Source organism: Canis lupus, chromosome 38 (genome assembly GCF_048164855.1).
Source record: "Canis lupus baileyi chromosome 38, mCanLup2.hap1, whole genome shotgun sequence".
NCBI lineage: Eukaryota > Metazoa > Chordata > Mammalia > Carnivora > Canidae > Canis > Canis lupus.
In genome coordinates this window covers 30761408-30784207 of record NC_132875.1, presented here as the reverse complement: position 1 = coordinate 30784207, position 22800 = coordinate 30761408, and positions in this window count along the sequence as shown.

Sequence of the window (22800 nt, the reverse complement as noted above, 5' to 3'; positions counted from 1 at the left end):
AGGTCTTCACCAGAGACGTTTGCCACAGGCTTCTGAGACGCAAGTTAACAATGCAGACCTGGAGGGTATCTCCAGGTGCAGTAGAGTGGTAATCTTGGAACCTCCTGACTCAGAATACTGCTACCTTCACACTGCCATAAGAATGCAGCTAGTTGAGAGCTGGCTTCTAGGCATGCTTCCCTGGGAGTGCTGAGGACATGGCAGAACCCACCCGCATCCTGCCTGACTGTAGGCGCAGCTGCTAACATCCTAATGTTAGTGGCTGAGAGAGGTTGCGGGAAAAGCATGTGTACGCATTGGGCCTGAACTCCTGTGTATCTGAGTTGAATACAGCGATTTTCAAAGGCCTACTTCAATCAGACTGTAGCTAGGTTCCAACTCCCATGTCAGAGTGGGTAGCAGACATCTGCCTCCCATGCATACACACTTCTGAGAGTTGAGCTGATGGCCTGTACCTCCACATCCAGCCTGCTGGTACCCTTCGCTTCTAAAAGGCCTAGGCTCGCTGTTTGACGGAAGTGTTGGGAGAGGTAACTGGAATCTCCCGGCACACAACACTCGTGCGTCCAAGCTCAATCCAGTGATTTGCTTGTAATTCCTTTGGTAGACTGGTGCTACATACTAAGTTCCATAAGTGAGAGGAAGGTGAACGCCTTGTCCAAAAGCATCTTACTTCTGAGAGTTGAGCTCACCTTCAGTCCCTCACAGTTCCACACTGCCTGCAGAGTGAGTTTCGCAGGTCTTCACCACAGACTTTTGCCAGAGGCTTCTGAGACGCAAGTTAACAATGCAGACCTGGAGGGTATCTCCAGGTGCAGTAGAGTGGTAATCTGGGAACCTCCTGACTCAGAATACTGCTACCTTCACACTGCCATAAGAATGCAGCTAGTTGAGAGCTGGCTTCTAGGCATGCTTCCCTGGGAGTGCTGAGGACATGGCAGAACCCACCCGCATCCTGCCTGACTGTAGGCGCAGCTGCTAACATCCTAATGTTAGTGGCTGAGAGAGGTTGCGGGAAAAGCATGTGTACGCATTGGGCCTGAACTCCTGTGTATCTGAGTTGAATACAGCGATTTTCAAAGGCCTACTTCAATCAGACTGTAGCTAGGTTCCAACTCCCATGTCAGAGTGGGTAGCAGACACTGCCTACCATGCATACACACTTCTGAGAGTTGAGCTGATGGCCTGTACCTCCACATCCAGCCTGCTGGTACCCTTCGCTTCTAAAAGGCCTAGGCTCGCTGTTTGACGGAAGTGTTGGGAGAGGTAACTGGAATCTCCCGGCACACAACACTCGTGCGTCAAGCTCAATCCAGCGATTTGCTTGTAATTCCTTTGGTAGACTGGTGCTACATACTAAGTTCCATAAGTGAGAAGGAAGGTGAACGCCTTGTCCAAAAGCATCTTACTTCTGAGAGTTGAGCTCACCCTCAGTCCCTCACAGTTCCACACTGCCTGCAGAGTGAGTTTCGCAGGTCTTCACCACAGACTTTTGCCAGAGGCTTCTGAGACGGAAGTTAACAATGCAGACCTGGAGGGTATCTCCAGGTGCAGTAGAGTGGTAATCTTGGAACCTCCTGACTCAGAATACTGCTACCTTCACACTGCCATAAGAATGCAGCTAGTTGAGAGCTGGCTTCTAGGCATGCTTCCCTGGGAGTGCTGAGGACAGGGCAGAACCCTCCCGCATCCTGCCTGACTGTAGGCGTAGTTGCTAGCATCCTAAACTTAGTGGCTGAGAGAGGTTGCGGGAAAAGCATGTGTAAGCATTGGGCCTGAACTCCTGTGTAACTGAGTTGAATACAGCGATTTCCAATGGCCTTCTTCAATCAGAGTGTAGCTAGGTTCCAACTCCCATGTCAGAATGGGGAGCAGACATCTGCCTCCCATGCATACACACTTCTGAGAGTTGAGCTTATGGCCTGTACATCTCCATCCACCCTGCTGGTACCCTTCGCTTCTAAAAGGCCTAGGCTCGCTGTTTGACGGAAGTGTTGGGAGAGGTAATTGGAATCTCCCGGCACACAAGACTAGTGCCTCCAAGCTCATTCCAGCGATTGCCTAGTAATTCCTGGGGTAGACAGGTGCTACATACTAAGTTCCATACGTGAGAAGGTAGCTGAACGCCTTGTCCAAAAGCATCTTACTTCTGAGAGTTGAGCTCACCCTCAGTCCCTCACAGTTACACACTGCCTGCAGAGTGAGTTTCGCAGGTCTTCACCAGAGACGTTTGCCACAGGCTTCTGAGACGCAAGTTAACAATGCAGACCTGGAGGGTATCTCCAGGTGCAGTAGAGTGGTAATCTCGGAACCGCCTTACTCAGAATACTGCTACCTTCACACTGTCATAAGAATGCAGCTAGTTGAGAGCTGGCTTCTAGGCATGCTTCCCTGTGAGAGCTGAGGACAGGGCAGAACCCTCCCGCATCCTGCCTCACTGTAGACGTACCTGCTAACCTCCTTATGTTAGTGGCTGGGATAGGTTGTGGGAAAAGCATGTGTAAGCATTGGGCCTGAACTCCCGAGTATCTGAGTTGAATACAGCGATTTCCAACATCCTTCTTCAATAGGAGTGTAGCTAGGTTCCAACTCCCATGTCCGAGTGGGTAGCAGACATCTGCCTCCCATGCATACACACTTCTGAGAGTTGAGCTTATGGCCTGTAACCCTACATCGTGCCTGCCGCTACCTTTCGCTTCCAAAAGGCCTAGGCTCGCTGCTTGACGCAAGTGTTGGAGAGGTAATTGGAATCTCCCGGCACACAAGACGAGTGCCTCCAAGCTCAATCAAGCGATTTCCTAGTAATTCCTGGGGTAGACTGGTGCTACATACTAAGTTCCAGACGTGAGTAGGTAGTTGAACGCCTTGTCCAAAAACATCTTACTTCTGAGAGTTGAGCTGACCCTCAGTCCCTCACAGTTCCACACTGCCTGCAGAGTGAGTTTCGCACGTCTTCACCAGAGACGTTTGCCAGAGGCCTCTGAGACGCAAGTTAACAATGCAGACCTGGAGGGTATCTCCAGGTGCAGTAGAGTGGTAATCTGGGAACCTCCTGTCTCAGAATACTGCTACCTTGACCCTGCCATAAGTATGCAGCTAGTTGACCGCTGGCTTCAAGACATGCTTCCCTGTGAGAGCTAAGGACAGGGCACAACCCTCCCGCATCCTGCTTGACTGTAGAAGGAGCTGCTAACGTCCTCATGTTAGTGGCAGGGAAAGGTTTTGAGAAATGCATGTGGAATCGTTGTGCCTGAACCCACGTGTATCTGAGTTGAATACAGCGATTTCCAAAGTCCTTTTTCATCAGAGTGTAGTAGGTTCCCACTCGCATGTACGAGTGGGTAGCAGACATCTGCCTCCCATGCATACACACTTCTGAGAGTTGAGCTTATGGCCTGTATCCCTACCTCCTGCCTGCAGCTAGCTTTCGCTTCCAAAAGGCCTAGGCTCGCTGCTTCACCGAAGTGTTGGGAGAGGTAACTGGAATCTCCCGGCAACAAGACTAGTGCCTCCAAGCTCAATCCAGCGATTTCCCAGTAATTCCTGGGGTAGACTGGTGCTACATACTAAGTTCCATATGTGAGAAGGTAGCTGAACGCCTTGTCCAAAATCATCTTACTGCTGAGAGTTGAGCTCACCCTCAGTCCCTCACAGTTCCACACTGCCTGCAGAGTGAGTTTCGCACGTCTTCACCAGAGACGTTTGCCAGAGGCTTCTGAGACGCAAGTTAACAATGCAGACCTGGAGGGTATCTCCAGGTGCAGTAGAGTGGTAATCTGGGAACCTCCTGACTCAGAATACTGCTACCTTCACACTGTCATAAGAATGCAGCTAGTTGAGAGCTGGCTTCAAGGCATGCTTCCCTGTGAGAGCTGAGGACAGGGCAGGACCCTCCCGCATCCTGCCTGACTGTAGACTTACCTGCTAACCTCCTTCTGTTAGTGGCTGGGATAGTTTGTGGGAAAAGCATGTGTAAGCATTGGGCCTGAACTCCCGTGTATCTGAGTTGAATAGAGCGATTTCCAAAGTCCTTCTTCAATAGGAGTGTAGCTAGGTTCCAACTCCCATGTCCGAGTGGGTAGCAGACATCTGCCACCCATGCATACACACTTCTGAGAGTTGAGCTTATGGCCTGTAACCCAACATCCTGCCTGCCGCTACCTTTCGCTTCCAAAATGCCTAGGCTCGCTGCTTGACGCAAGTGTTGGGAGAGGTAACTGGAATCTCCCGGCACACAAGACGAGTGCCTCCAAGCTCAATCAAGCGATTTCCTAGTAATTCCTGGGGTAGACTGGTGCTACATACTAAGTTCCATACGTGAGTAGGTAGTTGAACGCCTTGTCCAAAAACATCTTACTTCTGAGAGTTGAGCTCACCCTCAGTCCCTCACAGTTCCACACTGCCTGCAGAGTGAGTTTCGGACGTCTTCACCAGAGACGTTTGCCAGAGGCTTCTGAGACGCAAGTTAACAATGCAGACCTGGAGGGTATCTCCAGGTGCAGTAGAGTGGTAATCTGGGAACCTCCTTACTCAGAATACTGCTACCTTCACACTGCCATAAGAATGCAGCTAGTTGAGAGCTGGCTTCTAGGCATGCTTCCCTGGGAGTGCTGAGGACAGGGCAGAACCCACCCGCATCCTGCCTCACTGTAGGCGCAGCTGCTAACATCCTAATGTTAGTGGCTGAGAGAGGTTGCGGGAAAAGCATGTTTAAGCATTGGGCCTGAACTCCTGTGTATCTGAGTTGAATACAGCGATTTCCAATGGCCTTCTTCAATCAGAGTGTAGCTAGTTTCCAACTCCCATGTCAGAGTGGGTAGCAGACATCTGTCTCCCCTGCATACACACTTCTGAGAGTTGAGCTTAAGGCCTGTACCTCCCCATCCAGCCTGCTGGTTCCTTTCACTTCTAAAAGGCCTAGGCTCGCTGTTTGACGGAAGTGTTGGGAGAGGTAATTGGAATCTCCCGGCACACAAGACTAGGGCCTCCAAGCTCATTCCAGCGATTGCCTAGTAATTCGTGTGGTAGACTGGTGCTACATACTAAGTTCCATACGTGAGAAGGTAGCTGAACGCCTTGTCCAAAAGCATCTTACTTCTGAGAGTTGAGCTCACCCTCAGTCCCTCACAGTTCCACACTGCCTGCAGAGTTAGTTTCAAAGGTCTTCACCAGAGATGTTTGCCACAGGCTTCTGAGACGCAAGTTAACAATGCAGACCTGGAGGGTATCTCCAGGTGCAGTAGAGTGGTAATCTTGGAACCTCCTAACTCAGAATACTGCTACCTTCACACTGCCATAAGAATGCAGCTAGTTGAGAGCTGGCTTCTAGGCATGCTTCCCTGGGAGTGCTGAGGACAAGGCAGAACCCACCCGCATCCTGCCTGACTGTAGGCGCAGCTGCTAACATCCTAATGTTAGTGGCTGAGAGAGGTTGCGGGAAAAGCATGTGTACGCATTGGGCCTGAACTCCTGTGTATCTGAGTTGAATACAGCGATTTTCAAAGGCCTACTTCAATCAGACTGTAGCTAGGTTCCAACTCCCATGTCAGAGTGGGTAGCAGACATCTGCCTCCCATGCATACACACTTCTGAGAGTTGAGCTGATGGCCTGTACCTCCACATCCAGCCTGCTGGTACCCTTCGCTTCTAAAAGGCCTAGGCTCGCTGTTTGACGGAAGTGTTGGGAGAGGTAACTGGAATCTCCCGGCACACAACACTCGTGCGTCCAAGCTCAATCCAGCGATTTGCTTGTAATTCCTTTGGTAGACTGGTGCTACATACTAAGTTCCATAAGTGAGAAGGAAGGTGAACGCCTTGTCCAAAAGCATCTTACTTCTGAGAGTTGAGCTCACCCTCAGTCCCTCACAGTTCCACACTGCCTGCAGAGTGAGTTTCGCAGGTCTTCACCACAGACTTTTGCCAGAGGCTTCTGAGACGCAAGTTAACAATGCAGACCTGGAGGGTATCTCCAGGTGCAGTAGAGTGGTAATCTTGGAACCTCCTGACTCAGAATACTGCTACCTTCACACTGCCATAAGAATGCAGCTAGTTGAGAGCTGGCTTCTAGGCATGCTTCCCTGGGAGTGCTGAGGACAGGGCAGAACCCTCCCGCATCCTGCCTGACTGTAGGCGTAGTTGCTAGCATCCTAAACTTAGTGGCTGAGAGAGGTTGCGGGAAAAGCATGTGTAAGCATTGGGCCTGAACTCCTGTGTAACTGAGTTGAATACAGCGATTTCCAATGGCCTTCTTCAATCAGAGTGTAGCTAGGTTCCAACTCCCATGTCAGAATGGGGAGCAGACATCTGCCTCCCATGCATACACACTTCTGAGAGTTGAGCTTATGGCCTGTACATCTCCATCCACCCTGCTGGTACCCTTCGCTTCTAAAAGGCCTAGGCTCGCTGTTTGACGGAAGTGTTGGGAGAGGTAATTGGAATCTCCCGGCACACAAGACTAGTGCCTCCAAGCTCATTCCAGCGATTGCCTAGTAATTCCTGGGGTAGACAGGTGCTACATACTAAGTTCCATACGTGAGAAGGTAGCTGAACGCCTTGTCCAAAAGCATCTTACTTCTGAGAGTTGAGCTCACCCTCAGTCCCTCACAGTTACACACTGCCTGCAGAGTGAGTTTCGCAGGTCTTCACCAGAGACGTTTGCCACAGGCTTCTGAGACGCAAGTTAACAATGCAGACCTGGAGGGTATCTCCAGGTGCAGTAGAGTGGTAATCTCGGAACCGCCTTACTCAGAATACTGCTACCTTCACACTGTCATAAGAATGCAGCTAGTTGAGAGCTGGCTTCTAGGCATGCTTCCCTGTGAGAGCTGAGGACAGGGCAGAACCCTCCCGCATCCTGCCTGACTGTAGACGTACCTGCTAACCTCCTTATGTTAGTGGCTGGGATAGGTTGTGGGAAAAGCATGTGTAAGCATTGGGCCTGAACTCCCGAGTATCTGAGTTGAATACAGCGATTTCCAACATCCTTCTTCAATAGGAGTGTAGCTAGGTTCCAACTCCCATGTCCGAGTGGGTAGCAGACATCTGCCTCCCATGCATACACACTTCTGAGAGTTGAGCTTATGGCCTGTAACCCTACATCGTGCCTGCCGCTACCTTTCGCTTCCAAAAGGCCTAGGCTCGCTGCTTGACGCAAGTGTTGGAGAGGTAATTGGAATCTCCCGGCACACAAGACGAGTGCCTCCAAGCTCAATCAAGCGATTTCCTAGTAATTCCTGGGGTAGACTGGTGCTACATACTAAGTTCCAGACGTGAGTAGGTAGTTGAACGCCTTGTCCAAAAACATCTTACTTCTGAGAGTTGAGCTGACCCTCAGTCCCTCACAGTTCCACACTGCCTGCAGAGTGAGTTTCGCACGTCTTCACCAGAGACGTTTGCCAGAGGCCTCTGAGACGCAAGTTAACAATGCAGACCTGGAGGGTATCTCCAGGTGCAGTAGAGTGGTAATCTGGGAACCTCCTGTCTCAGAATACTGCTACCTTGACCCTGCCATAAGTATGCAGCTAGTTGACCGCTGGCTTCAAGACATGCTTCCCTGTGAGAGCTAAGGACAGGGCACAACCCTCCCGCATCCTGCTTGACTGTAGAAGGAGCTGCTAACGTCCTCATGTTAGTGGCAGGGAAAGGTTTTGAGAAATGCATGTGGAATCGTTGTGCCTGAACCCACGTGTATCTGAGTTGAATACAGCGATTTCCAAAGTCCTTTTTCATCAGAGTGTAGTAGGTTCCCACTCGCATGTACGAGTGGGTAGCAGACATCTGCCTCCCATGCATACACACTTCTGAGAGTTGAGCTTATGGCCTGTATCCCTACCTCCTGCCTGCAGCTAGCTTTCGCTTCCAAAAGGCCTAGGCTCGCTGCTTCACCGAAGTGTTGGGAGAGGTAACTGGAATCTCCCGGCAACAAGACTAGTGCCTCCAAGCTCAATCCAGCGATTTCCCAGTAATTCCTGGGGTAGACTGGTGCTACATACTAAGTTCCATATGTGAGAAGGTAGCTGAACGCCTTGTCCAAAATCATCTTACTGCTGAGAGTTGAGCTCACCCTCAGTCCCTCACAGTTCCACACTGCCTGCAGAGTGAGTTTCGCACGTCTTCACCAGAGACGTTTGCCAGAGGCTTCTGAGACGCAAGTTAACAATGCAGACCTGGAGGGTATCTCCAGGTGCAGTAGAGTGGTAATCTGGGAACCTCCTGACTCAGAATACTGCTACCTTCACACTGTCATAAGAATGCAGCTAGTTGAGAGCTGGCTTCAAGGCATGCTTCCCTGTGAGAGCTGAGGACAGGGCAGGACCCTCCCGCATCCTGCCTGACTGTAGACTTACCTGCTAACCTCCTTCTGTTAGTGGCTGGGATAGTTTGTGGGAAAAGCATGTGTAAGCATTGGGCCTGAACTCCCGTGTATCTGAGTTGAATAGAGCGATTTCCAAAGTCCTTCTTCAATAGGAGTGTAGCTAGGTTCCAACTCCCATGTCCGAGTGGGTAGCAGACATCTGCCACCCATGCATACACACTTCTGAGAGTTGAGCTTATGGCCTGTAACCCAACATCCTGCCTGCCGCTACCTTTCGCTTCCAAAATGCCTAGGCTCGCTGCTTGACGCAAGTGTTGGGAGAGGTAACTGGAATCTCCCGGCACACAAGACGAGTGCCTCCAAGCTCAATCAAGCGATTTCCTAGTAATTCCTGGGGTAGACTGGTGCTACATACTAAGTTCCATACGTGAGTAGGTAGTTGAACGCCTTGTCCAAAAACATCTTACTTCTGAGAGTTGAGCTCACCCTCAGTCCCTCACAGTTCCACACTGCCTGCAGAGTGAGTTTCGGACGTCTTCACCAGAGACGTTTGCCAGAGGCTTCTGAGACGCAAGTTAACAATGCAGACCTGGAGGGTATCTCCAGGTGCAGTAGAGTGGTAATCTGGGAACCTCCTTACTCAGAATACTGCTACCTTCACACTGCCATAAGAATGCAGCTAGTTGAGAGCTGGCTTCTAGGCATGCTTCCCTGGGAGTGCTGAGGACAGGGCAGAACCCACCCGCATCCTGCCTCACTGTAGGCGCAGCTGCTAACATCCTAATGTTAGTGGCTGAGAGAGGTTGCGGGAAAAGCATGTTTAAGCATTGGGCCTGAACTCCTGTGTATCTGAGTTGAATACAGCGATTTCCAATGGCCTTCTTCAATCAGAGTGTAGCTAGTTTCCAACTCCCATGTCAGAGTGGGTAGCAGACATCTGTCTCCCCTGCATACACACTTCTGAGAGTTGAGCTTAAGGCCTGTACCTCCCCATCCAGCCTGCTGGTTCCTTTCACTTCTAAAAGGCCTAGGCTCGCTGTTTGACGGAAGTGTTGGGAGAGGTAATTGGAATCTCCCGGCACACAAGACTAGGGCCTCCAAGCTCATTCCAGCGATTGCCTAGTAATTCGTGTGGTAGACTGGTGCTACATACTAAGTTCCATACGTGAGAAGGTAGCTGAACGCCTTGTCCAAAAGCATCTTACTTCTGAGAGTTGAGCTCACCCTCAGTCCCTCACAGTTCCACACTGCCTGCAGAGTTAGTTTCAAAGGTCTTCACCAGAGATGTTTGCCACAGGCTTCTGAGACGCAAGTTAACAATGCAGACCTGGAGGGTATCTCCAGGTGCAGTAGAGTGGTAATCTTGGAACCTCCTAACTCAGAATACTGCTACCTTCACACTGCCATAAGAATGCAGCTAGTTGAGAGCTGGCTTCTAGGCATGCTTCCCTGGGAGTGCTGAGGACAAGGCAGAACCCACCCGCATCCTGCCTGACTGTAGGCGCAGCTGCTAACATCCTAATGTTAGTGGCTGAGAGAGGTTGCGGGAAAAGCATGTGTACGCATTGGGCCTGAACTCCTGTGTATCTGAGTTGAATACAGCGATTTTCAAAGGCCTACTTCAATCAGACTGTAGCTAGGTTCCAACTCCCATGTCAGAGTGGGTAGCAGACATCTGCCTCCCATGCATACACACTTCTGAGAGTTGAGCTGATGGCCTGTACCTCCACATCCAGCCTGCTGGTACCCTTCGCTTCTAAAAGGCCTAGGCTCGCTGTTTGACGGAAGTGTTGGGAGAGGTAACTGGAATCTCCCGGCACACAACACTCGTGCGTCCAAGCTCAATCCAGCGATTTGCTTGTAATTCCTTTGGTAGACTGGTGCTACATACTAAGTTCCATAAGTGAGAAGGAAGGTGAACGCCTTGTCCAAAAGCATCTTACTTCTGAGAGTTGAGCTCACCCTCAGTCCCTCACAGTTCCACACTGCCTGCAGAGTGAGTTTCGCAGGTCTTCAACACAGACTTTTGCCAGAGGCTTCTGAGACGCAAGTTAACAATGCAGACCTGGAGGGTATCTCCAGGTGCAGTAGAGTGGTAATCTTGGAACCTCCTGACTCAGAATACTGCTACCTTCACACTGCCATAAGAATGCAGCTAGTTGAGAGCTGGCTTCTAGGCATGCTTCCCTGGGAGTGCTGAGGACAGGGCAGAACCCTCCCGCATCCTGCCTGACTGTAGGCGTAGTTGCTAGCATCCTAAACTTAGTGGCTGAGAGAGGTTGCGGGAAAAGCATGTGTAAGCATTGGGCCTGAACTCCTGTGTAACTGAGTTGAATACAGCGATTTCCAATGGCCTTCTTCAATCAGAGTGTAGCTAGGTTCCAACTCCCATGTCAGAATGGGGAGCAGACATCTGCCTCCCATGCATACACACTTCTGAGAGTTGAGCTTATGGCCTGTACATCTCCATCCACCCTGCTGGTACCCTTCGCTTCTAAAAGGCCTAGGCTCGCTGTTTGACGGAAGTGTTGGGAGAGGTAATTGGAATCTCCCGGCACACAAGACTAGTGCCTCCAAGCTCATTCCAGCGATTGCCTAGTAATTCCTGGGGTAGACAGGTGCTACATACTAAGTTCCATACGTGAGAAGGTAGCTGAACGCCTTGTCCAAAAGCATCTTACTTCTGAGAGTTGAGCTCACCCTCAGTCCCTCACAGTTACACACTGCCTGCAGAGTGAGTTTCGCAGGTCTTCACCAGAGACGTTTGCCACAGGCTTCTGAGACGCAAGTTAACAATGCAGACCTGGAGGGTATCTCCAGGTGCAGTAGAGTGGTAATCTCGGAACCGCCTTACTCAGAATACTGCTACCTTCACACTGTCATAAGAATGCAGCTAGTTGAGAGCTGGCTTCTAGGCATGCTTCCCTGTGAGAGCTGAGGACAGGGCAGAACCCTCCCGCATCCTGCCTGACTGTAGACGTACCTGCTAACCTCCTTATGTTAGTGGCTGGGATAGGTTGTGGGAAAAGCATGTGTAAGCATTGGGCCTGAACTCCCGAGTATCTGAGTTGAATACAGCGATTTCCAACATCCTTCTTCAATAGGAGTGTAGCTAGGTTCCAACTCCCATGTCCGAGTGGGTAGCAGACATCTGCCTCCCATGCATACACACTTCTGAGAGTTGAGCTTATGGCCTGTAACCCTACATCGTGCCTGCCGCTACCTTTCGCTTCCAAAAGGCCTAGGCTCGCTGCTTGACGCAAGTGTTGGAGAGGTAATTGGAATCTCCCGGCACACAAGACGAGTGCCTCCAAGCTCAATCAAGCGATTTCCTAGTAATTCCTGGGGTAGACTGGTGCTACATACTAAGTTCCAGACGTGAGTAGGTAGTTGAACGCCTTGTCCAAAAACATCTTACTTCTGAGAGTTGAGCTGACCCTCAGTCCCTCACAGTTCCACACTGCCTGCAGAGTGAGTTTCGCACGTCTTCACCAGAGACGTTTGCCAGAGGCCTCTGAGACGCAAGTTAACAATGCAGACCTGGAGGGTATCTCCAGGTGCAGTAGAGTGGTAATCTGGGAACCTCCTGTCTCAGAATACTGCTACCTTGACCCTGCCATAAGTATGCAGCTAGTTGACCGCTGGCTTCAAGACATGCTTCCCTGTGAGAGCTAAGGACAGGGCACAACCCTCCCGCATCCTGCTTGACTGTAGAAGGAGCTGCTAACGTCCTCATGTTAGTGGCAGGGAAAGGTTTTGAGAAATGCATGTGGAATCGTTGTGCCTGAACCCACGTGTATCTGAGTTGAATACAGCGATTTCCAAAGTCCTTTTTCATCAGAGTGTAGTAGGTTCCCACTCGCATGTACGAGTGGGTAGCAGACATCTGCCTCCCATGCATACACACTTCTGAGAGTTGAGCTTATGGCCTGTATCCCTACCTCCTGCCTGCAGCTAGCTTTCGCTTCCAAAAGGCCTAGGCTCGCTGCTTCACCGAAGTGTTGGGAGAGGTAACTGGAATCTCCCGGCAACAAGACTAGTGCCTCCAAGCTCAATCCAGCGATTTCCCAGTAATTCCTGGGGTAGACTGGTGCTACATACTAAGTTCCATATGTGAGAAGGTAGCTGAACGCCTTGTCCAAAATCATCTTACTGCTGAGAGTTGAGCTCACCCTCAGTCCCTCACAGTTCCACACTGCCTGCAGAGTGAGTTTCGCACGTCTTCACCAGAGACGTTTGCCAGAGGCTTCTGAGACGCAAGTTAACAATGCAGACCTGGAGGGTATCTCCAGGTGCAGTAGAGTGGTAATCTGGGAACCTCCTGACTCAGAATACTGCTACCTTCACACTGTCATAAGAATGCAGCTAGTTGAGAGCTGGCTTCAAGGCATGCTTCCCTGTGAGAGCTGAGGACAGGGCAGGACCCTCCCGCATCCTGCCTGACTGTAGACTTACCTGCTAACCTCCTTCTGTTAGTGGCTGGGATAGTTTGTGGGAAAAGCATGTGTAAGCATTGGGCCTGAACTCCCGTGTATCTGAGTTGAATAGAGCGATTTCCAAAGTCCTTCTTCAATAGGAGTGTAGCTAGGTTCCAACTCCCATGTCCGAGTGGGTAGCAGACATCTGCCACCCATGCATACACACTTCTGACAGTTGAGCTTATGGCCTGTAACCCAACATCCTGCCTGCCGCTACCTTTCGCTTCCAAAATGCCTAGGCTCGCTGCTTGACGCAAGTGTTGGGAGAGGTAACTGGAATCTCCCGGCACACAAGACGAGTGCCTCCAAGCTCAATCAAGCGATTTCCTAGTAATTCCTGGGGTAGACTGGTGCTACATACTAAGTTCCATACGTGAGTAGGTAGTTGAACGCCTTGTCCAAAAACATCTTACTTCTGAGAGTTGAGCTCACCCTCAGTCCCTCACAGTTCCACACTGCCTGCAGAGTGAGTTTCGGACGTCTTCACCAGAGACGTTTGCCAGAGGCTTCTGAGACGCAAGTTAACAATGCAGACCTGGAGGGTATCTCCAGGTGCAGTAGAGTGGTAATCTGGGAACCTCCTTACTCAGAATACTGCTACCTTCACACTGCCATAAGAATGCAGCTAGTTGAGAGCTGGCTTCTAGGCATGCTTCCCTGGGAGTGCTGAGGACAGGGCAGAACCCACCCGCATCCTGCCTCACTGTAGGCGCAGCTGCTAACATCCTAATGTTAGTGGCTGAGAGAGGTTGCGGGAAAAGCATGTTTAAGCATTGGGCCTGAACTCCTGTGTATCTGAGTTGAATACAGCGATTTCCAATGGCCTTCTTCAATCAGAGTGTAGCTAGTTTCCAACTCCCATGTCAGAGTGGGTAGCAGACATCTGTCTCCCCTGCATACACACTTCTGAGAGTTGAGCTTAAGGCCTGTACCTCCCCATCCAGCCTGCTGGTTCCTTTCACTTCTAAAAGGCCTAGGCTCGCTGTTTGACGGAAGTGTTGGGAGAGGTAATTGGAATCTCCCGGCACACAAGACTAGGGCCTCCAAGCTCATTCCAGCGATTGCCTAGTAATTCGTGTGGTAGACTGGTGCTACATACTAAGTTCCATACGTGAGAAGGTAGCTGAACGCCTTGTCCAAAAGCATCTTACTTCTGAGAGTTGAGCTCACCCTCAGTCCCTCACAGTTCCACACTGCCTGCAGAGTTAGTTTCAAAGGTCTTCACCAGAGATGTTTGCCACAGGCTTCTGAGACGCAAGTTAACAATGCAGACCTGGAGGGTATCTCCAGGTGCAGTAGAGTGGTAATCTTGGAACCTCCTAACTCAGAATACTGCTACCTTCACACTGCCATAAGAATGCAGCTAGTTGAGAGCTGGCTTCTAGGCATGCTTCCCTGGGAGTGCTGAGGACAAGGCAGAACCCACCCGCATCCTGCCTGACTGTAGGCGCAGCTGCTAACATCCTAATGTTAGTGGCTGAGAGAGGTTGCGGGGAAAGCATGTGTACGCATTGGGCCTGAACTCCTGTGTATCTGAGTTGAATACAGCGATTTTCAAAGGCCTACTTCAATCAGACTGTAGCTAGGTTCCAACTCCCATGTCAGAGTGGGTAGCAGACATCTGCCTCCCATGCATACACACTTCTGAGAGTTGAGCTGATGGCCTGTACCTCCACATCCAGCCTGCTGGTACCCTTCGCTTCTAAAAGGCCTAGGCTCGCTGTTTGACGGAAGTGTTGGGAGAGGTAACTGGAATCTCCCGGCACACAACACTCGTGCGTCCAAGCTCAATCCAGCGATTTGCTTGTAATTCCTTTGGTAGACTGGTGCTACATACTAAGTTCCATAAGTGAGAAGGAAGGTGAACGCCTTGTCCAAAAGCATCTTACTTCTGAGAGTTGAGCTCACCCTCAGTCCCTCACAGTTCCACACTGCCTGCAGAGTGAGTTTCGCAGGTCTTCACCACAGACTTTTGCCAGAGGCTTCTGAGACGCAAGTTAACAATGCAGACCTGGAGGGTATCTCCAGGTGCAGTAGAGTGGTAATCTTGGAACCTCCTGACTCAGAATACTGCTACCTTCACACTGCCATAAGAATGCAGCTAGTTGAGAGCTGGCTTCTAGGCATGCTTCCCTGGGAGTGCTGAGGACAGGGCAGAACCCTCCCGCATCCTGCCTGACTGTAGGCGTAGTTGCTAGCATCCTAAACTTAGTGGCTGAGAGAGGTTGCGGGAAAAGCATGTGTAAGCATTGGGCCTGAACTCCTGTGTAACTGAGTTGAATACAGCGATTTCCAATGGCCTTCTTCAATCAGAGTGTAGCTAGGTTCCAACTCCCATGTCAGAATGGGGAGCAGACATCTGCCTCCCATGCATACACACTTCTGAGAGTTGAGCTTATGGCCTGTACATCTCCATCCACCCTGCTGGTACCCTTCGCTTCTAAAAGGCCTAGGCTCGCTGTTTGACGGAAGTGTTGGGAGAGGTAATTGGAATCTCCCGGCACACAAGACTAGTGCCTCCAAGCTCATTCCAGCGATTGCCTAGTAATTCCTGGGGTAGACAGGTGCTACATACTAAGTTCCATACGTGAGAAGGTAGCTGAACGCCTTGTCCAAAAGCATCTTACTTCTGAGAGTTGAGCTCACCCTCAGTCCCTCACAGTTACACACTGCCTGCAGAGTGAGTTTCGCAGGTCTTCACCAGAGACGTTTGCCACAGGCTTCTGAGACGCAAGTTAACAATGCAGACCTGGAGGGTATCTCCAGGTGCAGTAGAGTGGTAATCTCGGAACCGCCTTACTCAGAATACTGCTACCTTCACACTGTCATAAGAATGCAGCTAGTTGAGAGCTGGCTTCTAGGCATGCTTCCCTGTGAGAGCTGAGGACAGGGCAGAACCCTCCCGCATCCTGCCTGACTGTAGACGTACCTGCTAACCTCCTTATGTTAGTGGCTGGGATAGGTTGTGGGAAAAGCATGTGTAAGCATTGGGCCTGAACTCCCGAGTATCTGAGTTGAATACAGCGATTTCCAACATCCTTCTTCAATAGGAGTGTAGCTAGGTTCCAACTCCCATGTCCGAGTGGGTAGCAGACATCTGCCTCCCATGCATACACACTTCTGAGAGTTGAGCTTATGGCCTGTAACCCTACATCGTGCCTGCCGCTACCTTTCGCTTCCAAAAGGCCTAGGCTCGCTGCTTGACGCAAGTGTTGGAGAGGTAATTGGAATCTCCCGGCACACAAGACGAGTGCCTCCAAGCTCAATCAAGCGATTTCCTAGTAATTCCTGGGGTAGACTGGTGCTACATACTAAGTTCCAGACGTGAGTAGGTAGTTGAACGCCTTGTCCAAAAACATCTTACTTCTGAGAGTTGAGCTGACCCTCAGTCCCTCACAGTTCCACACTGCCTGCAGAGTGAGTTTCGCACGTCTTCACCAGAGACGTTTGCCAGAGGCCTCTGAGACGCAAGTTAACAATGCAGACCTGGAGGGTATCTCCAGGTGCAGTAGAGTGGTAATCTGGGAACCTCCTGTCTCAGAATACTGCTACCTTGACCCTGCCATAAGTATGCAGCTAGTTGACCGCTGGCTTCAAGACATGCTTCCCTGTGAGAGCTAAGGACAGGGCACAACCCTCCCGCATCCTGCTTGACTGTAGAAGGAGCTGCTAACGTCCTCATGTTAGTGGCAGGGAAAGGTTTTGAGAAATGCATGTGGAATCGTTGTGCCTGAACCCACGTGTATCTGAGTTGAATACAGCGATTTCCAAAGTCCTTTTTCATCAGAGTGTAGTAGGTTCCCACTCGCATGTACGAGTGGGTAGCAGACATCTGCCTCCCATGCATACACACTTCTGAGAGTTGAGCTTATGGCCTGTATCCCTACCTCCTGCCTGCAGCTAGCTTTCGCTTCCAAAAGGCCTAGGCTCGCTGCTTCACCGAAGTGTTGGGAGAGGTAACTGGAATCTCCCGGCAACAAGACTAGTGCCTCCAAGCTCAATCCAGCGATTTCCCAGTAATTCCTGGGGTAGACTGGTGCTACATACTAAGTTCCATATGTGAGAAGGTAGCTGAACGCCTTGTCCAAAATCATCTTACTGCTGAGAGTTGAGCTCACCCTCAGTCCCTCACAGTTCCACACTGCCTGCAGAGTGAGTTTCGCACGTCTTCACCAGAGACGTTTGCCAGAGGCTTCTGAGACGCAAGTTAACAATGCAGACCTGGAGGGTATCTCCAGGTGCAGTAGAGTGGTAATCTGGGAACCTCCTGACTCAGAATACTGCTACCTTCACACTGTCATAAGAATGCAGCTAGTTGAGAGCTGGCTTCAAGGCATGCTTCCCTGTGAGAGCTGAGGACAGGGCAGGACCCTCCCGCATCCTGCCTGACTGTAGACTTACCTGCTAACCTCCTTCTGTTAGTGGCTGGGATATTTTGTGGGAAAAGCATGTGTAAGCATTGGGCCTGAACTCCCGTGTATCTGAGTTGAATAGAGCGATTTCCAAAGTCCTTCTTCAATAGGAGTGTAGCTAGGTTCCAACTCCCATGTCCGAGTGGGTAGCAGACATCTGCCACCCATGCATACACACTTCTGACAGTTGAGCTTATGGCCTGTAACCCAACATCCTGCCTGCCGCTACCTTTCGCTTCCAAAATGCCTAGGCTCGCTGCTTGACGCAAGTGTTGGGAGAGGTAACTGGAATCTCCCGGCACACAAGACGAGTGCCTCCAAGCTCAATCAAGCGATTTCCTAGTAATTCCTGGGGTAGACTGGTGCTACATACTAAGTTCCATACGTGAGTAGGTAGTTGAACGCCTTGTCCAAAAACATCTTACTTCTGAGAGTTGAGCTCACCCTCAGTCCCTCACAGTTCCACACTGCCTGCAGAGTGAGTTTCGGACGTCTTCACCAGAGACGTTTGCCAGAGGCTTCTGAGACGCAAGTTAACAATGCAGACCTGGAGGGTATCTCCAGGTGCAGTAGAGTGGTAATCTGGGAACCTCCTTACTCAGAATACTGCTACCTTCACACTGCCATAAGAATGCAGCTAGTTGAGAGCTGGCTTCTAGGCATGCTTCCCTGGGAGTGCTGAGGACAGGGCAGAACCCACCCGCATCCTGCCTCACTGTAGGCGCAGCTGCTAACATCCTAATGTTAGTGGCTGAGAGAGGTTGCGGGAAAAGCATGTTTAAGCATTGGGCCTGAACTCCTGTGTATCTGAGTTGAATACAGCGATTTCCAATGGCCTTCTTCAATCAGAGTGTAGCTAGTTTCCAACTCCCATGTCAGAGTGGGTAGCAGACATCTGTCTCCCCTGCATACACACTTCTGAGAGTTGAGCTTAAGGCCTGTACCTCCCCATCCAGCCTGCTGGTTCCTTTCACTTCTAAAAGGCCTAGGCTCGGGATCCCTGGGTGGCGCAGCGGTTTGGCGCCTGCCTTTGGCCCAGGGCGCGATCCTGGAGACCCGGGATCGAATCCCACGTCGGGCTCCCGGTGCATGGAGCCTGCTTCTCCCTCTTCCTGTGTCTCTGCCTCTCTCTCTCTCTCTGTGACTATCATAAATAAATAAAATTTAAAAAAAAAATAAATAAAAGGCCTAGGCTCGCTGTTTGACGGAAGTGTTGGGAGAGGTAATTGGAATCTCCCGGCACACAAGACTAGGGCCTCCAAGCTCATTCCAGCGATTGCCTAGTAATTCGTGTGGTAGACTGGTGCTACATACTAAGTTCCATACGTGAGAAGGTAGCTGAACGCCTTGTCCAAAAGCATCTTACTTCTGAGAGTTGAGCTCACCCTCAGTCCCTCACAGTTCCACACTGCCTGCAGAGTTAGTTTCAAAGGTCTTCACCAGAGACGTTTGCCACAGGCTTCTGAGACGCAAGTTAACAATGCAGACCTGGAGGGTATCTCCAGGTGCAGTAGAGTGGTAATCTGGGAACCTCCTGACTCAGAATACTGCTACCTTCACACTGCCATAAGAATGCAGCTAGTTGAGAGCTGGCTTCTAGGCATGCTTCCCTGGGAGTGCTGAGGACAAGGCAGAACCCACCCGCATCCTGCCTGACTGTAGGCGCAGCTGCTAACATCCTAATGTTAGTGGCTGAGAGAGGTTGCGGGAAAAGCATGTGTACGCATTGGGCCTGAACTCCTGTGTATCTGAGTTGAATACAGCGATTTTCAAAGGCCTACTTCAATCAGACTGTAGCTAGGTTCCAACTCCCATGTCAGAGTGGGTAGCAGACATCTGCCTCCCATGCATACACACTTCTGAGAGTTGAGCTGATGGCCTGTACCTCCACATCCAGCCTGCTGGTACCCTTCGCTTCTAAAAGGCCTAGGCTCGCTGTTTGACGGAAGTGTTGGGAGAGGTAACTGGAATCTCCCGGCACACAACACTCGTGCGTCCAAGCTCAATCCAGCGATTTGCTTGTAATTCCTTTGGTAGACTGGTGCTACATACTAAGTTCCATAAGTGAGAAGGAAGGTGAACGCCTTGTCCAAAAGCATCTTACTTCTGAGAGTTGAGCTCACCCTCAGTCCCTCACAGTTCCACACTGCCTGCAGAGTGAGTTTCGCAGGTCTTCACCACAGACTTTTGCCAGAGGCTTCTGAGACGCAAGTTAACAATGCAGACCTGGAGGGTATCTCCAGGTGCAGTAGAGTGGTAATCTTGGAACCTCCTGACTCAGAATACTGCTACCTTCACACTGCCATAAGAATGCAGCTAGTTGAGAGCTGGCTTCTAGGCATGCTTCCCTGGGAGTGCTGAGGACAGGGCAGAACCCTCCCGCATCCTGCCTGACTGTAGGCGTAGTTGCTAGCATCCTAAACTTAGTGGCTGAGAGAGGTTGCGGGAAAAGCATGTGTAAGCATTGGGCCTGAACTCCTGTGTAACTGAGTTGAATACAGCGATTTCCAATGGCCTTCTTCAATCAGAGTGTAGCTAGGTTCCAACTCCCATGTCAGAATGGGGAGCAGACATCTGCCTCCCATGCATACACACTTCTGAGAGTTGAGCTTATGGCCTGTACATCTCCATCCCCCCTGCTGGTACCCTTCGCTTCTAAAAGGCCTAGGCTCGCTGTTTGACGGAAGTGTTGGGAGAGGTAATTGGAATCTCCCGGCACACAAGACTAGTGCCTCCAAGCTCATTCCAGCGATTGCCTAGTAATTCCTGGGGTAGACAGGTGCTACATACTAAGTTCCATACGTGAGAAGGTAGCTGAACGCCTTGTCCAAAAGCATCTTACTTCTGAGAGTTGAGCTCACCCTCAGTCCCTCACAGTTACACACTGCCTGCAGAGTGAGTTTCGCAGGTCTTCACCAGAGACGTTTGCCACAGGCTTCTGAGACGCAAGTTAACAATGCAGACCTGGAGGGTATCTCCAGGTGCAGTAGAGTGGTAATCTCGGAACCGCCTTACTCAGAATACTGCTACCTTCACACTGTCATAAGAATGCAGCTAGTTGAGAGCTGGCTTCTAGGCATGCTTCCCTGTGAGAGCTGAGGACAGGGCAGAACCCTCCCGCATCCTGCCTGACTGTAGACGTACCTGCTAACCTCCTTATGTTAGTGGCTGGGATAGGTTGTGGGAAAAGCATGTGTAAGCATTGGGCCTGAACTCCCGAGTATCTGAGTTGAATACAGCGATTTCCAACATCCTTCTTCAATAGGAGTGTAGCTAGGTTCCAACTCCCATGTCCGAGTGGGTAGCAGACATCTGCCTCCCATGCATACACACTTCTGAGAGTTGAGCTTATGGCCTGTAACCCTACATCGTGCCTGCCGCTACCTTTCGCTTCCAAAAGGCCTAGGCTCGCTGCTTGACGCAAGTGTTGGAGAGGTAATTGGAATCTCCCGGCACACAAGACGAGTGCCTCCAAGCTCAATCAAGCGATTTCCTAGTAATTCCTGGGGTAGACTGGTGCTACATACTAAGTTCCAGACGTGAGTAGGTAGTTGAACGCCTTGTCCAAAAACATCTTACTTCTGAGAGTTGAGCTGACCCTCAGTCCCTCACAGTTCCACACTGCCTGCAGAGTGAGTTTCGCACGTCTTCACCAGAGACGTTTGCCAGAGGCCTCTGAGACGCAAGTTAACAATGCAGACCTGGAGGGTATCTCCAGGTGCAGTAGAGTGGTAATCTGGGAACCTCCTGTCTCAGAATACTGCTACCTTGACCCTGCCATAAGTATGCAGCTAGTTGACCGCTGGCTTCAAGACATGCTTCCCTGTGAGAGCTAAGGACAGGGCACAACCCTCCCGCATCCTGCTTGACTGTAGAAGGAGCTGCTAACGTCCTCATGTTAGTGGCAGGGAAAGGTTTTGAGAAATGCATGTGGAATCGTTGTGCCTGAACCCACGTGTATCTGAGTTGAATACAGCGATTTCCAAAGTCCTTTTTCATCAGAGTGTAGTAGGTTCCCACTCGCATGTACGAGTGGGTAGCAGACATCTGCCTCCCATGCATACACACTTCTGAGAGTTGAGCTTATGGCCTGTATCCCTACCTCCTGCCTGCAGCTAGCTTTCGCTTCCAAAAGGCCTAGGCTCGCTGCTTCACCGAAGTGTTGGGAGAGGTAACTGGAATCTCCCGGCAACAAGACTAGTGCCTCCAAGCTCAATCCAGCGATTTCCCAGTAATTCCTGGGGTAGACTGGTGCTACATACTAAGTTCCATATGTGAGAAGGTAGCTGAACGCCTTGTCCAAAATCATCTTACTGCTGAGAGTTGAGCTCACCCTCAGTCCCTCACAGTTCCACACTGCCTGCAGAGTGAGTTTCGCACGTCTTCACCAGAGACGTTTGCCAGAGGCTTCTGAGACGCAAGTTAACAATGCAGACCTGGAGGGTATCTCCAGGTGCAGTAGAGTGGTAATCTGGGAACCTCCTGACTCAGAATACTGCTACCTTCACACTGTCATAAGAATGCAGCTAGTTGAGAGCTGGCTTCAAGGCATGCTTCCCTGTGAGAGCTGAGGACAGGGCAGGACCCTCCCGCATCCTGCCTGACTGTAGACTTACCTGCTAACCTCCTTCTGTTAGTGGCTGGGATAGTTTGTGGGAAAAGCATGTGTAAGCATTGGGCCTGAACTCCCGTGTATCTGAGTTGAATAGAGCGATTTCCAAAGTCCTTCTTCAATAGGAGTGTAGCTAGGTTCCAACTCCCATGTCCGAGTGGATAGCAGACATCTGCCACCCATGCATACACACTTCTGACAGTTGAGCTTATGGCCTGTAACGCAACATCCTGCCTGCCGCTACCTTTCGCTTCCAAAATGCCTAGGCTCGCTGCTTGACGCAAGTGTTGGGAGAGGTAACTGGAATCTCCCGGCACACAAGACGAGTGCCTCCAAGCTCAATCAAGCGATTTCCTAGTAATTCCTGGGGTAGACTGGTGCTACATACTAAGTTCCATACGTGAGTAGGTAGTTGAACGCCTTGTCCAAAAACATCTTACTTCTGAGAGTTGAGCTCACCCTCAGTCCCTCACAGTTCCACACTGCCTGCAGAGTGAGTTTCGGACGTCTTCACCAGAGACGTTTGCCACAGGCTTCTGAGACGCAAGTTAACAATGCAGACCTGGAGGGTATCTCCAGGTGCAGTAGAGTGGTAATCTCGGAACCGCCTTACTCAGAATACTGCTACCTTCACACTGTCATAAGAATGCAGCTAGTTGAGAGCTGGCTTCTAGGCATGCTTCCCTGTGAGAGCTGAGGACAGGGCAGAACCCTCCCGCATCCTGCCTGACTGTAGACGTACCTGCTAACCTCCTTATGTTAGTGGCTGGGATAGGTTGTGGGAAAAGCATGTGTAAGCATTGGGCCTGAACTCCCGAGTATCTGAGTTGAATACAGCGATTTCCAACATCCTTCTTCAATAGGAGTGTAGCTAGGTTCCAACTCCCATGTCCGAGTGGGTAGCAGACATCTGCCTCCCATGCATACACACTTCTGAGAGTTGAGCTTATGGCCTGTAACCCTACATCGTGCCTGCCGCTACCT